Raw genomic sequence first — 13,682 nt, 5'->3', positions numbered from 1 at the left:
CAATATAATTTTGGTTCTTGCCAATAAAACATGTAGAGGTTTATTCAAGGTTTGTTGAATAACTAAAAATTTATCATAAAATTCCTTTAAAATTATAGTTTTTATGACTCATATTTTTTACTCTAGCATGTTTTTTATTATCAGTTTGTGTATATATTATTTTGTATACTCTTGAAGAATCTACTTATATTTGAATCACTTTATAGCCTTTGTGTTCTTGCATCTGCCTTAGTTTACTAATTTTTACCTCAGAGAAAACTGAAAACAAGGACAGCCGTTCCTATGTCATGTTACTGGCAAAAATTAAATTTAAAAATTTAAATAACATTTTAAATTAAGTACTAGAAAAAATGGCTTCTATATATATGTTTCTTGTCATATTATGGCCAGAAAATAGCTAATTATTTGATGCTTCCCATATGCCCAAAACATATATTAAATAAAAATAAAATTTACCTTTTAGTTTGTAGTGCATTTTAAAATTTAATCATTTTTGTTAAAGTTAAATATTGTAACCATTCCTAATTCCTATATGTAAAATATATATATATATACATATATATATATACATACATACATACATACATACATACATACATAGGTGTAATATAAACAAGGCTCACACTGAGATTTTGTATTCAGGGTTAACAGAAGCTAATTCAAAACAAATCCATTTAAAAATAATAACAAAAAAACCACATTCATTTTCAGTGTTGGAAAGTTAGTATAGAGCTAAGGCAATTTTTTTGTAGACAGCTAACCTGGATCACTATGTGACCAAATATAATATTCTGAGCACCCTAGAAATAATCCTTAAGCACAGAAAATTGATACTTTCTGAGCATGTCCAAATGTAGTCTAAACCGCTTCCTCTCTACTGTAAAATTTACCTAGAATGAAAAATCCTCCTAAAATGGTATTTTCACTACGTAAAGCAATACATAAAATACATAAAACTTAAAAATTAGACTCATAAGTTATAGTATATGTGTGAATAGATATAAATACAAATATGTATGCACACATTGAGAGTGAAAATATTTTCATTTTAGAAGGGAAGGTAGAATTGTTTCCTGAAGGTTTTATAAAATAAGTGAGGTCAAAACTGTGCCAGCTTTGAGTGGGAAGGAATTGGGGAAAATGGGAAATGGAGATATGATGTAGCATAATATGTTGCAATTTGGCAAAGAAAATTGACCAAAAAAGTTTCTATGAGGACAGTGAAAACATAAATAAGATTGCAATAGATGAAGTAGGTGACGAGTGATAGAAAATAAAGTTGAAGGAATGATTGGTTTTAAGGTGAAGAGAAAAAAACTGGACTTGATCCCAAGTGCAGAACCATAATAAATTCTTGAGACTTTTTTCAATTTGATGAAACAAATGCTTCAGAAGGATTATTTTAACTGATGTAGCAAGAATGTTGAAAATAAAGCAGCAATTACCAGACTGAATAGTAATTTAGGGTTGAGATGATAGAGAAAAGAACTAAAATAGTAGCTGTGTTCCAAACAAGGAAAAGCTTATCAGAATAAGCTTTAGTGATAAACTGATTTTAGATTATAAAAGAAAATGTCTAAACCTATTTTACTGTAGCAATAAAAATAGTAATTGTTTTGTTATAAAAGTAGAGAAGAAAAATTATTTATATTGAGGAATTAATTCCATATTTAACTTTGAATTGCTTTTAGAATTGATATGAGATATCTAATCTGGAACATCTCAAAAGAGTCATTTATTCCTTCACACATTCTTTTTTTTTTTTTTTGGTTTTTGGGCCACACCCGGCGATGCTCAGGGGTTACTCCTGGCTGTCTGCTCAGAAATAGCTCCTGGCAGGCACGGGGGACCATATGGGACACCGGGATTTGAACCAACCACCTTTGGTGCTGGATCGGCTGCTTGCAAGGCAAACACCGCTGTGCTATCTCTCCGGGCCCCTCCTTCACACATTCTTAAAGCAAATCTGACATGCACAATATACTTAAAAATTTCACACCAAAGAAATCTCACTTTAAATATATATCACTAGAAGTCAGAGAGTAGAATGAGTGAAAGATGTTTTGTATGCTGCTGAGCTAAGTTTGTCCAGAGCACAACAAATGGGTTTCTAAGACATGCCAGGAGTGAGTCTTGAGCAGAGAGCCAGGAGGAATGCTTAAGCACTGTTGGGTGTGGCATATAAACTATATGTATATTGCTGATACTTTGGGAATGATGCTATGTGGTAACATACATTAAAGTGGTGTGAAATTGTATACCTGAAATGTACATCATCATATAAACTAATGCTATCTCTGTAAAATAAATAAAATGGGACTGAGGAAATAGCTAAACTGAATACATGCATGTCTTGTAGGCCTGAGGCATCAAATTTCTACCAACACAGCATGTACTACTCAAGCACCAGAGGGTATAACACTGATAGTCTCCAATATTACCAAGTAGTCGTACTGTATTTCAAGAACCAAGCACATAACTGACAAGGTCTCATATAGATGTTACTTATATTCTGAAGTTATTATATTGCCTCACTTCTGGAAATGATTGTATTTAGGTAGCTGTTAATTAATTTATTGTACTTATGTTATAAAGAATAAAAGTACCTTTTTACTGAATGAGTTTGATGATTGAAAGCCAGTTTATTACATGTAATATCCATATTAATGTATATAATACCCATTCTGTATAGCCTTTATTTGTGATTATATTATGTTTGCATTTATTAATTATTTTATTATTAATTTATTTCCATTTTAAAATTAGAATTTTTGCAATTGTCAAATATTTTTCCAATAGAATGTTTCTGAATAATTAAAGAAACAAAGCACCTAATCTACATGTGAGATCAGCAAGTGTGCTCTAAGTAGCAGTGGAATCAAGGTATAATGCCGTGACTGTCTTCTGTTGTTAAGCAAGAAATACAAATACAAATACAAATACAAAAAAGCAAGAAATACAGCAAGTTTCCACATATCTGTCTGCAGAGCAAAACATATGTTGTTCAGCAGGTTTGACTGTGGACTACTTCAATTTTTTACTCTAAAGACGTTTAAAGATGCCAGATTGTTCTAATCACAAGTGTCAACCATTCATTAGCTTAATGGAAAAGGTAATAGATTATGCATATAATAGTCACCCAGGGAGAAGATATACATTTACAACCCATAACACTTATATAGATAGATTGTAGACATAATAATCTTCCACAGGAGGGAAAGGCAAACAATTACTCTAATGGAAGCAAGAGAATATAATTAACATTAAATGCTACCTAAAGGTAGACATTTGCTGTTGGAATAACATACAGGATTACTATAAAATAACGTGATTTTACCTTTTGAGCAACAGAGGTAGGATGTTGAATCAGCAAGATTTGAATAAATCACTATGAATTTACCTTTTGATGAAATCACACTTTGTACCCTAGAATGAGAAATTGTACACTAAAATTATTTTTTTAGAGGGGATGAAGAGGTGGCACAGCCATAAGGAATCTGCCTTGTGCTCACTAGCCTAGGACAGACCACGTTTTGATCCCCCAGTCTTGGTGCCCCAAGACAGGAGCGATTTCTGAGCACATAGCCAGGAGTAATCCCTGAAAGTCACCAGGTGTGAACAAAAAACAACCAAATAAATAAATAACTAAATAAATAAATAAAAGTGTAAAATGATTTTCAGATAGGCTTAAATGGATCACTGAAATAAGGTGAAGAAATTTTAATATTCTAGAGGTAGTTATGTGATATGTGATATCAGTTTTGCAAAGAATCTGAGTTTATTCCCAAAACATTCAGGACCAGATATAATATACTTTGTCCTGACACAACCTATGAAAGCTGAGAAAGGCACTATAGATCTAACTCTACTGACTGGGTTGTTCTCTATTAAAAAAAAAGATAAAGAGATTATTTTGCTAGACTCATATGATCAAATATTTTCAAATAAAATAGTTTTAATAGAACTAATTGGAGAGATTAAGACAGGAAAAGATTAAATGCACTGCTTTTTAATTAATGATAAATTGGTCATAAAACAGTTAATGTGGTTAATATTAAGTGCTTGATACTTGCCCTCTGGTTCAACATCAGAGAATATAAAGAAAACTTCTGTCACTGCAAAAAACCCTACATTTACACAATGAAATATTTTGCAATTGGGAGGAAATATAAAATCATGCACTTTGCTGCACCTGGTTGGAACTGGAATATATCATGCTGAGCAATGTAAACCAGTAGGACACGTATAGGATGATCTTCCTTTTTGTTATACAGAATAACTGATTGAACGACTATAAAGTATTAAAGGGGTTTACCTACATCTCCCTTGTGCCCAGAATATAGGGAGTAGGAAAAAAGAAGAAAAAACAATTGAAGATGGAAAGGGGCTAAGAGCATCAGGTACACCAGTGAATAAGGGATGGCGGTATAGATGTTTATCAAAGCACAGATCAACAATAATAAAAATATATGACAAACTATAATCATTAAATTTGAAACATGGCTGACAATGTGGCAGAGGAAAATGAGGTTTGGGGGAGAGAGGAACAGGAGCATGAAACACTAATGGAGGAAAATAGACACTGTGTTGGTTACTAGTGTTGGAATATTGTATGCCTAAAAACTATCACTAAATGTGTAAAACATAATTTTAAAATAACTTATAAAAGAAATAACCTTCAATAACAATGCATTTACTGACACTTTGATTTCATATTTTATTGTTTTTGAGACTCAAGGGTAGAACCTATGTAGCCTGAGCCTCTTAACTTAAATATAGCTTTGACTTGAAATAAGTAATGTAGAGAACAAACATACAAATTTATTAGAACTCAAAGACTCACAGGTTATTACATAGTAAATGAATACAAAATGTAATTAATGTTTTTCTTCCAAGATAATTGCCACTTATTTAAGAAAACATCCACTATTTACCAAATTTGTATTGAACAACTATAATTTCTTTAATCATTTTAATAATCTTTTCAATTTTACTTTTTTGTTTTTGGGGCACACCAGTGATGCTCCTGGCTTTGCGCTTAGAAATCGCTCCTGGCTTGGGGGGACTATATGGGACCCAGGGATAGAACCAAGCCCATCCTGAATCAACAGCATGGAAGGAAAGTGACCTATCACTGTACTATCACTATGGCCAATTTTACTATTTTCTTCTATCATAATTATAATGCCTGTGGATATCTTGAGTGTTATTTTTTGTCTGATTATATGGGTTAACATACGATAGTAAGACTAGCCTTGCTGTTTCTAAATGTTTTAATGTGGCTTATTTTCTTGGCTTTACTATTAAGTGATCACCATTTTAATTACCGTTCAAGAGTAATATATATTAAATGAGCACACTTGCTCACACAAGTGAACCATGAAAATGATTCAGTATTAATTCCAGATGGTCAAATTAGATAACACTTGTGCTTGCTGCACAGTTGATGCATCTGAATAGCACTGATAAGCTATTCTGCTCCCACTCTCTCCAAATTCTCTATTCTCAGTAGACTCCAGTTTGGTTTCCTCCATTAACATTCCATGTAAACTTCACAAGTTTATATTTATAAATTTGAAAAAGTTTATTCTATACATCATTATTCCTTAAAATCAATGAATACAATACCCTTCTTCATTCTGAACATCTTGTGTTCTTTCCTACTTTACTTGATTTTCTATTTTGTGTCCTTTGTATAAATTCCACTAAATGTTAAAATATGTAAAGTTCTTTCCTGCCTGATTTCTTATTGCATTGTATTAAATACCATTTATATACAAATTCCCAACTTCTTTTTATAGCAAAATCTGTATTTTCCTCTCTGTGAATGTGGTTAATTATAAATTTATAATCCCTTCTTGAATACTTGGCAGGAGCTCAAACTCAGTCTGCCCAAAGCCAAGCTAAGAAATTCCTTGAATAGATGTATTAATTAACTTTGTGTGACAATGACCACAAAATTCAGCATGTTGCCCAAAAAACCTTTTTGTTATCTTTCAGATTTTCTTTTAATCAGTTTTTTTGGTATGTGGTCTGGCTAGGGTATTTGGCTTGAGATTCTCTCATACATTGTCCATGACAGCAGTTATTTGAAAGTAGGTGATTAATGACATATTTCTTTATAAAAATTTATTTTATTGAAACAATTGTAATCTACAGAGTCCTTCAGAATTGAATTTCATATATACAGTGAGTCAGAGCCATTCCCACACCAGTGTCAATCTCTCTCCATTAATGGTCTCAGAGTGCATCTTATATCACCAAATTATGCCCCCAGGCCTGACAGTATAATAGGTCCATTTAAATTTAAATTGTTAAAGTTTGGGTCTCTTGATTCTATTGTCTTTGACTTTTCTTTGATATTTAGTTTCTTTCCTTTGTTTTTCATCCACCAATGCATCTGAGACCACTTGGCCCTGGGCCCCCAGTCCCTCTTTATTCCTTTCTTCATAGTTTTATAGGAAAATGCTGGAATATATGGTAAAATAAAGTAATATGTGTCCCAAGGTTCTATGAAAAAATGGGAGCTACTATTTAAAAGATAAGAAAAAAAAATATATATATATATAAATAAAAGCAAAAAATGCTGTGTGTGTCACTGAGGGTTGTTTGGTTGTTGTTGTCGTTTGTATTTTTTGTTTGTATTATTTTTGCATTGGCACAGCAAAAGATGTGTAAAATAGAAGGAAAAAACTTTGGCTTAAAAAACAGGGATACCCTACCCATGTAGCATCTCGCCATATGGCATACTACAGGCTCCAGGCAAAATAACTTGTCTAACCCAAAATCTTTCTTTGTGGTCCCAATAACAGTTCTTCTCAATCATGTTTCTTTGTGGTCCCAGTAACAGTTCTTCTCAATCATGTTTGTTGCAGTCATGTTTCTGTGACATCCTGATTTAGGATAAATTTCTTTTTTGTTTGTTTTTGTTTTTGATTTTGTGGTGCCACACCCAGCAGCACTCAAGATTTATTCCTGGTTCTCTGCTCAGACATCTCTCCTGACAGTCTCAGGAGATTATATTGGACAGTGGGAATAGAATCTAGTTCATCATGAAGAGCAATGTGCAAGGAAATGTTCTACCTCTGTGCTATGTCTCATGTTCCTAAGGATATATTTCTAAAGTCCCATATGCATGAGGTTAGACAATACTAGACATTATCAGTAGACTTTAGTTACTTTCCATTGAAAGTTATTCAAGTGTCTGAACAACAAAAAAGATGACTTGCCTGACAGAAAAGAAAAAAAAAAAGGATGTTGCCACATCACTTTTTTAGTAACCTGTAATTTCCATTTTACTCTAAACATCAAATTGCACTTATATGAGGGTCTGTCTTTATTCCAATACCATACTGTTTTAATGATTATTGTTTTGTAGTACAATTTAAAGTTGGGGAAATGGGTGCCACTTATCTTCTTTTACTTGGGGTTGCATTAGCTATTTGTGCGTTTTTATTGTTCCAAAAAAATTTCAGGAGTGTTTGATCTACTTATTTGAAGAATGTCATTGGCATCCTTAGAGGAATTGTATTAAATCTGTACAAAGCTGGGGACCAAAGTGATAGCACTAAGTTAGGGAGTTTGTCTTATATGTGGCCAACCCTGGACAGACCCTTGTTTGAATCCCAGCACTCCATATGTTCCTCTGAGCTTGCCAGAAATTATTTCTGAAAGCAGAACCAGGAGTATACTCTTAGTGCTACCAGGTGTGAAGCAAAAAAAAAAAAAAAAAAAACAAACAAAAACAAAACAAAACATTATACAAAGCTTTGGGGAGTATTGCCATTTAATTATGTTAATCCTCCCAAACCATAAATGGGGTATGTGTCTCCATTTTTTTGTAGTCGCTTTTATTTCTTGAAGCAGTGTTTTGTAGTTTTTTATATATAGATCCTTCACCTCTCTAGTTAAATTGACTCCAAGGTATTTGAGTTTGTGTGGCACTAATGTGAATGGGATTGTTTTTGTAATGTTCATTTTTATTTTTTTGTTGTTGGACGACCCCTTGTGATGCTCAGGGATTACTCCTAGCTATGTGCTCAGAAACTGCTCCTTGCTTGAGGGATCATATGGGACGCTGGAGGGTCAAACTGTGGTTCGTCCTAGGCTAGTGCCAGCAAGATTGATGCCTTACCATTTCACACCAGCACTCCGGCCCCTAATTTTCTTTTTTTATCTATCACTAACGGTATATCAGAAGGCTATTGATTTTTTTGTGTTAATTTTGTAGCCAACCATTTTGCTATATGAGTCTATTGTTTCTAGAAACTTTTTGGTAGAATATTTAGAGTTTTCTAAATATAGTATCATATCATATTCAAAAAGTTAGAGCTTAACTTTTCCTTTCTTATATGGATTGCCTTAACATATTTTTCTCAAATCAGTGAAATAGACTTGAGTATTTAGAGAATATTCACAGATATACAATTAATTAATCTGATAAAGAGGCAAGAAATGTAAAATGGAAAGCAAAAAAAGTCTCTTCAACAAGTGGTTCTGGGAAAACTGTTCAGCCACATGCAAAAAAAAAAAAAAAAAAAGCAAACTCAAACCGCCATCTAATACCATGCAAAGGTTAAATCTAAATGAATTAAAGATCTTGATATCAGATGTGGAACCATAAGGTATATATATGAACACATAGATAAAAAAAAAAATCACTCCATGACATTGAGAACAAAGGCATCCTCAAAGAGGAAACAGCACTGTTTAAACAAGTGGAAGCAGAGATAAACAGATGGGAATATAAGCTGAGAAGCTTCTGTACCTCAAATGAAATAGTGACTAGGATACAAAGGCCACCCACAGAATGGGAGAAACTGTTCACTGAATACCCATAGAAAAGAGGCTAATATCTAAAATATACAAACTAGTGACAAAACTTAACAAGGAAAAAATGTCTAACCCCATCAAAAAAGGGGAGGAGAAGAAATGAACAGACAATTTCTCAAGAAGAACTACAAATGGTCAAAAGACACATGAGAAAATGATATTACAGCAGTAGAGCATTTACCTTGCTCACAGCTAATCCAGGATGAATAGTGTTTCAAATCTAGGCATCTTGCAGTGGTCCTCAAAGTATGGCCCACGGGCCACATATTGTATTTGTATTTGTTTTGTTTCTTCATTGCAAAATAAGATATATGCAGTGTGCATAAGAATTCGTTCATAAGTTTTGTTTTTACTATAGTCAGACCCTCCAATGGTCTGAGGGACAGTGAACTGGCCCTCTGTTTAAAAAGTTTGAGGACTCCTGCCCTCTTGCCTGCTAGAATGGATTTCTGAGCACAGAGCAGAAATAAACCCTGGTCAATAATATGCTTTGTAATCTCTCCAAACCTGATGGATAAACCTTTCTAAAAACCTTAAAAAAAAAAAAAGCTTCCTAAACCCTACAGTTTGGCATCTATTTCTTAGACATAGTTTATATACTTTCCTTTTCTCTGCTGTTAAGAATGCTAACAAAACATTACTGAGCTTATGTATTTGTCATTCTTTCACAAATTTAATAACCATAAGTAAAATCCCTCAGATATAAAGATAAAAATTATTATGGATATATATTAGAAATAGAATTCTTTCTCAGGTACTAAAATGTTTTTTGATGATTACATTTTATGATCACTTATTTTTGGAAGTTTAACATAATTGTGAAAGAAACCAATTATTTACATATGACAAGGTTTAGAAGGTTAATGAAGGTTGTGTTATAAGTGAAAGGAAGTGTGGTGTGCTTCCTCACATTATGTCTGAATATTATAGTAATTTATATACCTTATTCATTTTGCTACATGTGTGCAGTAACATGACAATATTTTTGGCTTATTAGGCCATCTGGTACTAATGAATAAAATAGCATCTTTCAACGTAAAGCCAAATAACCCAGCATAAATATACCGATATTCAATTAGGTGAGTTAGCTAATTAACTTAGCAAAATAAGCCTATTCACACATTCAAATAAAGCCTGTAATTACTATATATACATATACATAACATAATATTATGTGTTTAACTCAACAATAGGTTCTACAGTATTATTCAAAATCATTTATAATTTAGAAATATGGTAGAAATTAATTTAATTTAGGGGTGAAAATTATCTTAATATGACATACAGCTTTTCCCTAAATTCAAGAAAAGGGTCATGAGGGTTAACTATTGACAGGTACAAAACATAACTTCTAAGGCTTTAGCAATTTACTATTTCAATTATATTAAGACAAACAGACAAGGAAAATATCTGTCTCAGTGGATCAAGTGTTCACTAAACTAAAATGTCACAGAAATTATTCTGACAAGAAAGTCACAAAGTGATATCTGACTTCTTAACCTCAAATTCCTACAGTCAAGTTAACGACTCAGCTGGAAAGCTGCTGTTGTGTCAATTTTCTCAGCCAACCTCTTGACCTTACTCTCCATGTCAAAGACACCCCCTACCTAAGAGGCTCTCTTCCACTCTCAGTGATTACCTGAACCATGTAGTTCATTTATTCCTGTTTTTATCTCATAGGAAAAAAATTGCCAAAGCATTATAGAAATAAATACATTTATTTTTAAACTATGTTAACTAAAAATTTAGACTGTTATCTTTTACTTATCATTAAATAAAGGAAGCAAGCTACCTCTGAGACAAACTAAAGGAAAATTTTTGCCAAATATCAGCTGTAACATGAATGCTAATGGAATAAAGTAAAGGAAGACCAAGGGGAGCCACAGGAGGAAGTGAGTGACAGGATAAAATGACTAACGATGTGATTTCCAGCTGCCTGAAAGAAATGTTGTACATGCTTTAAAACTGAATTGTATATGGAACATATTGACACTGAAAGAGGAATTCTATGCAAGTGCATTAATAGACAGATTTCAGAAAAACAACAGAAAAAATTCAGCACATTTGGGAAAATATTAATAATCATACTCAGTCTACAGTTCTGTGGTAGGAATCCTATACATGTCTAAATAATTCTTCTATTAAACAAAGTGTAAAGAGAATCAGACTGGACTAGCAGAAGATGCATATGTATTTATATAATAAAGTATGTATTAGATATAGCCTTAGATATTATATGTTTCTTAGTTGAATAAAAATATTTTCATAAACTCTGGGGCCGGAGAAATATCATGGACGTAAGGCATTTGCCTTGCATGCAGAAGGTCAGTGGTTCGAATCCTGGCATCCCATATGGTCCCCCGAGCCTGCCAGGAACAATTTCTGAGCATAGAAACAGGAGTAACCCCTGAGCGCTGCCGGGTGTGACCCCCCAAATATATATATTTATATACTCAATTTTAAAGTAATATATGAATTTAAAGTGAATATACTTTATATTTGTGGAGGATAAAAAATGTTACATCCTTCCCAGCAGTCTCCCATCTTACTTTAGAAGGTGTGCTCAAGAACAACTTCTGGAGGGAAATGCTGAACCACATGTAATGTCAAGGATCAAACAAGGTGAGTCACAAGAAGATAATCACTTGCCTTGCTGTACTATCTCTGTAGTACCTAGATATTTATTTGATATTTTAAATTTCTCATAACCCTTAATTTAATTCTAGGAAATCAATTAGCCATTGTACTGTGAATAAAAAAATGTACACCACTTTTTACCATGTTCTTAAGCATAAAGAGTTAAATTAGGGTTTTTAATGTCAACAACAATTTAATTCATGCCCCCTTTCACAGTATCTGTCTTCTTAGAACTATCAGAACTTTTAGCACTCTGTTAAATTATTCAATTCCCAGAGAAGTTTTGCTACTAAAGTCACCTTCTTTGGTGAACTAAAATGTTTCTGCTCTATACAAAAAAGAAACTTGTTTCAAAACAAAGCCAAATAATAAAATAATAATAAACTGAGAAATAATAAAACTGAAAAATATAATATTTTTCAAGGCATATTTCAATAAAAGAAATATTGTTAAAGAGGTCTATAGAAAGGTTCATGTAAAATTGACCTTAATTACAAATATTAAAAAAGTGGAAATCACTTGACATATATCAGGCTAGAGTTAGGGGGTCAAATAAATTGTATCTTCAAGAGGAAATATTGCAAAAATGGAGGAGCTTCTAGTGAAAATGATTTTGTAGAATTCTTGTTGAAAGGATATAGTTGTGAAATTATATATTTAAAATTTAATGAGATTTATTTACTTATTAATAGTGATCTGAGGCAAAAGATGATGTTCTTGTCAAAATAATTTTCAAAACTGTACACAATGAGGCAAATGCAAGGATAAACATGGAAGCTTAGAAGATGACCTAGTTGAGAAGAGAATACAGTAACTCCCAAAATTTGGTAAAGGAGGCTTCCTTTGCAGTTGAAACATATCTAAACAAATGCAAAATGTTAAGGAAAAAACAATTTGCTAAACACTCAACATTATGTGTGCATTCATTGACATCAAATACCACAATGTTATTCTTGATTCATCTCTGTGTATATATGAATTTATGCTAGCTTTATATTTATAATTCTGAGATTTTTTATGAGTTTCAAGTAATTAAAAACTGATTCATCAAGTTTGTACTACTTTATTTGGTTGATTTCTTTCTTCTGTGCCGAAATGAATTCTCTTTAACTAATGGATGATAGCGATGATAACAGAAGACATTTTAATCACTGTGCTGTGATGATATATGGTCATTCATTTAATCAAATGTCATTTGACAGAGTATTGTCTTTGGGGTTTACTCAGGTACTGATTTAATCGTGGGAGCATGTGGTGGGGCAGAGGAAACATTGTAAGTTTCTTTAATAACATCATTAGTCTGTGACATGAAAAACGATACTGAATCTTTTAGGAGAATATTTTTAACCCAGCATTCACTACATCTGTTAAGAGAAAGTGTGATTTTAAAAATCTTATGAGAAATGCCTAAATAAGTCAAGAATTTTTTAATTTTCATTGATTTAAATCTATACATATAGTTAAAAAAGGTAAACATTTATTTTATCATCTAAGTATTCTAAGTGTATGTATATAATACCTGGAATATATTATATATGTATACATATACATAAATATATATACATATAAATATATATGTATACACATATGTAAATCTTAATATGTTATACTTATATAACAGATAAAGATTTAGAATCATGTTCAAAGCAGTATTGTAAAAATTTAAGTTGACTATATTAAAACCTTGCTATGCATATGGCTATATATTCTACCTGTTACAACTTACTTTTCTGCTTTGAAACCTAACTACCAATATAGTATGAAAGAAACTTAATCATAATCAACTTTGTAATGTATTGCATGGTGATTCAATTAAAACTTTTATTAAAAATAATGTTAAATATTGAATGATTTTATAACATAGAAATGGAGAAGTTGCTCATTTTAAAAATACACACAGGTTTGTAAAAGGATATTTTTACATTTATTTATTTAAACCTTAAATAAAGAATACTCAAAAAGTTAAAAAAATAATAAACTAAGGTAGTACCTGTTACCAATTTATTTAACAGATGTAGTCATTTTTATTTTCACTCATTTATTTCACAGCGAAAATGTATCAAGTAGGAAGTGGAATTATACCTAAACTTGTTATTAAATTTAATAAAGCTAACATCAAATATCTTGGGAATATATCTTGGAATATCTTGGGTAGGTTAATACTAAGGTCAATTATTTATACAATTTAAATTGCACTCAATAACATTTAGCAA

This window comes from Suncus etruscus, chromosome 9, assembly GCF_024139225.1.
Source record: "Suncus etruscus isolate mSunEtr1 chromosome 9, mSunEtr1.pri.cur, whole genome shotgun sequence".
Classification (NCBI taxonomy): domain Eukaryota; kingdom Metazoa; phylum Chordata; class Mammalia; order Eulipotyphla; family Soricidae; genus Suncus; species Suncus etruscus.
Note: the sequence above shows the minus strand (reverse complement) of the source record.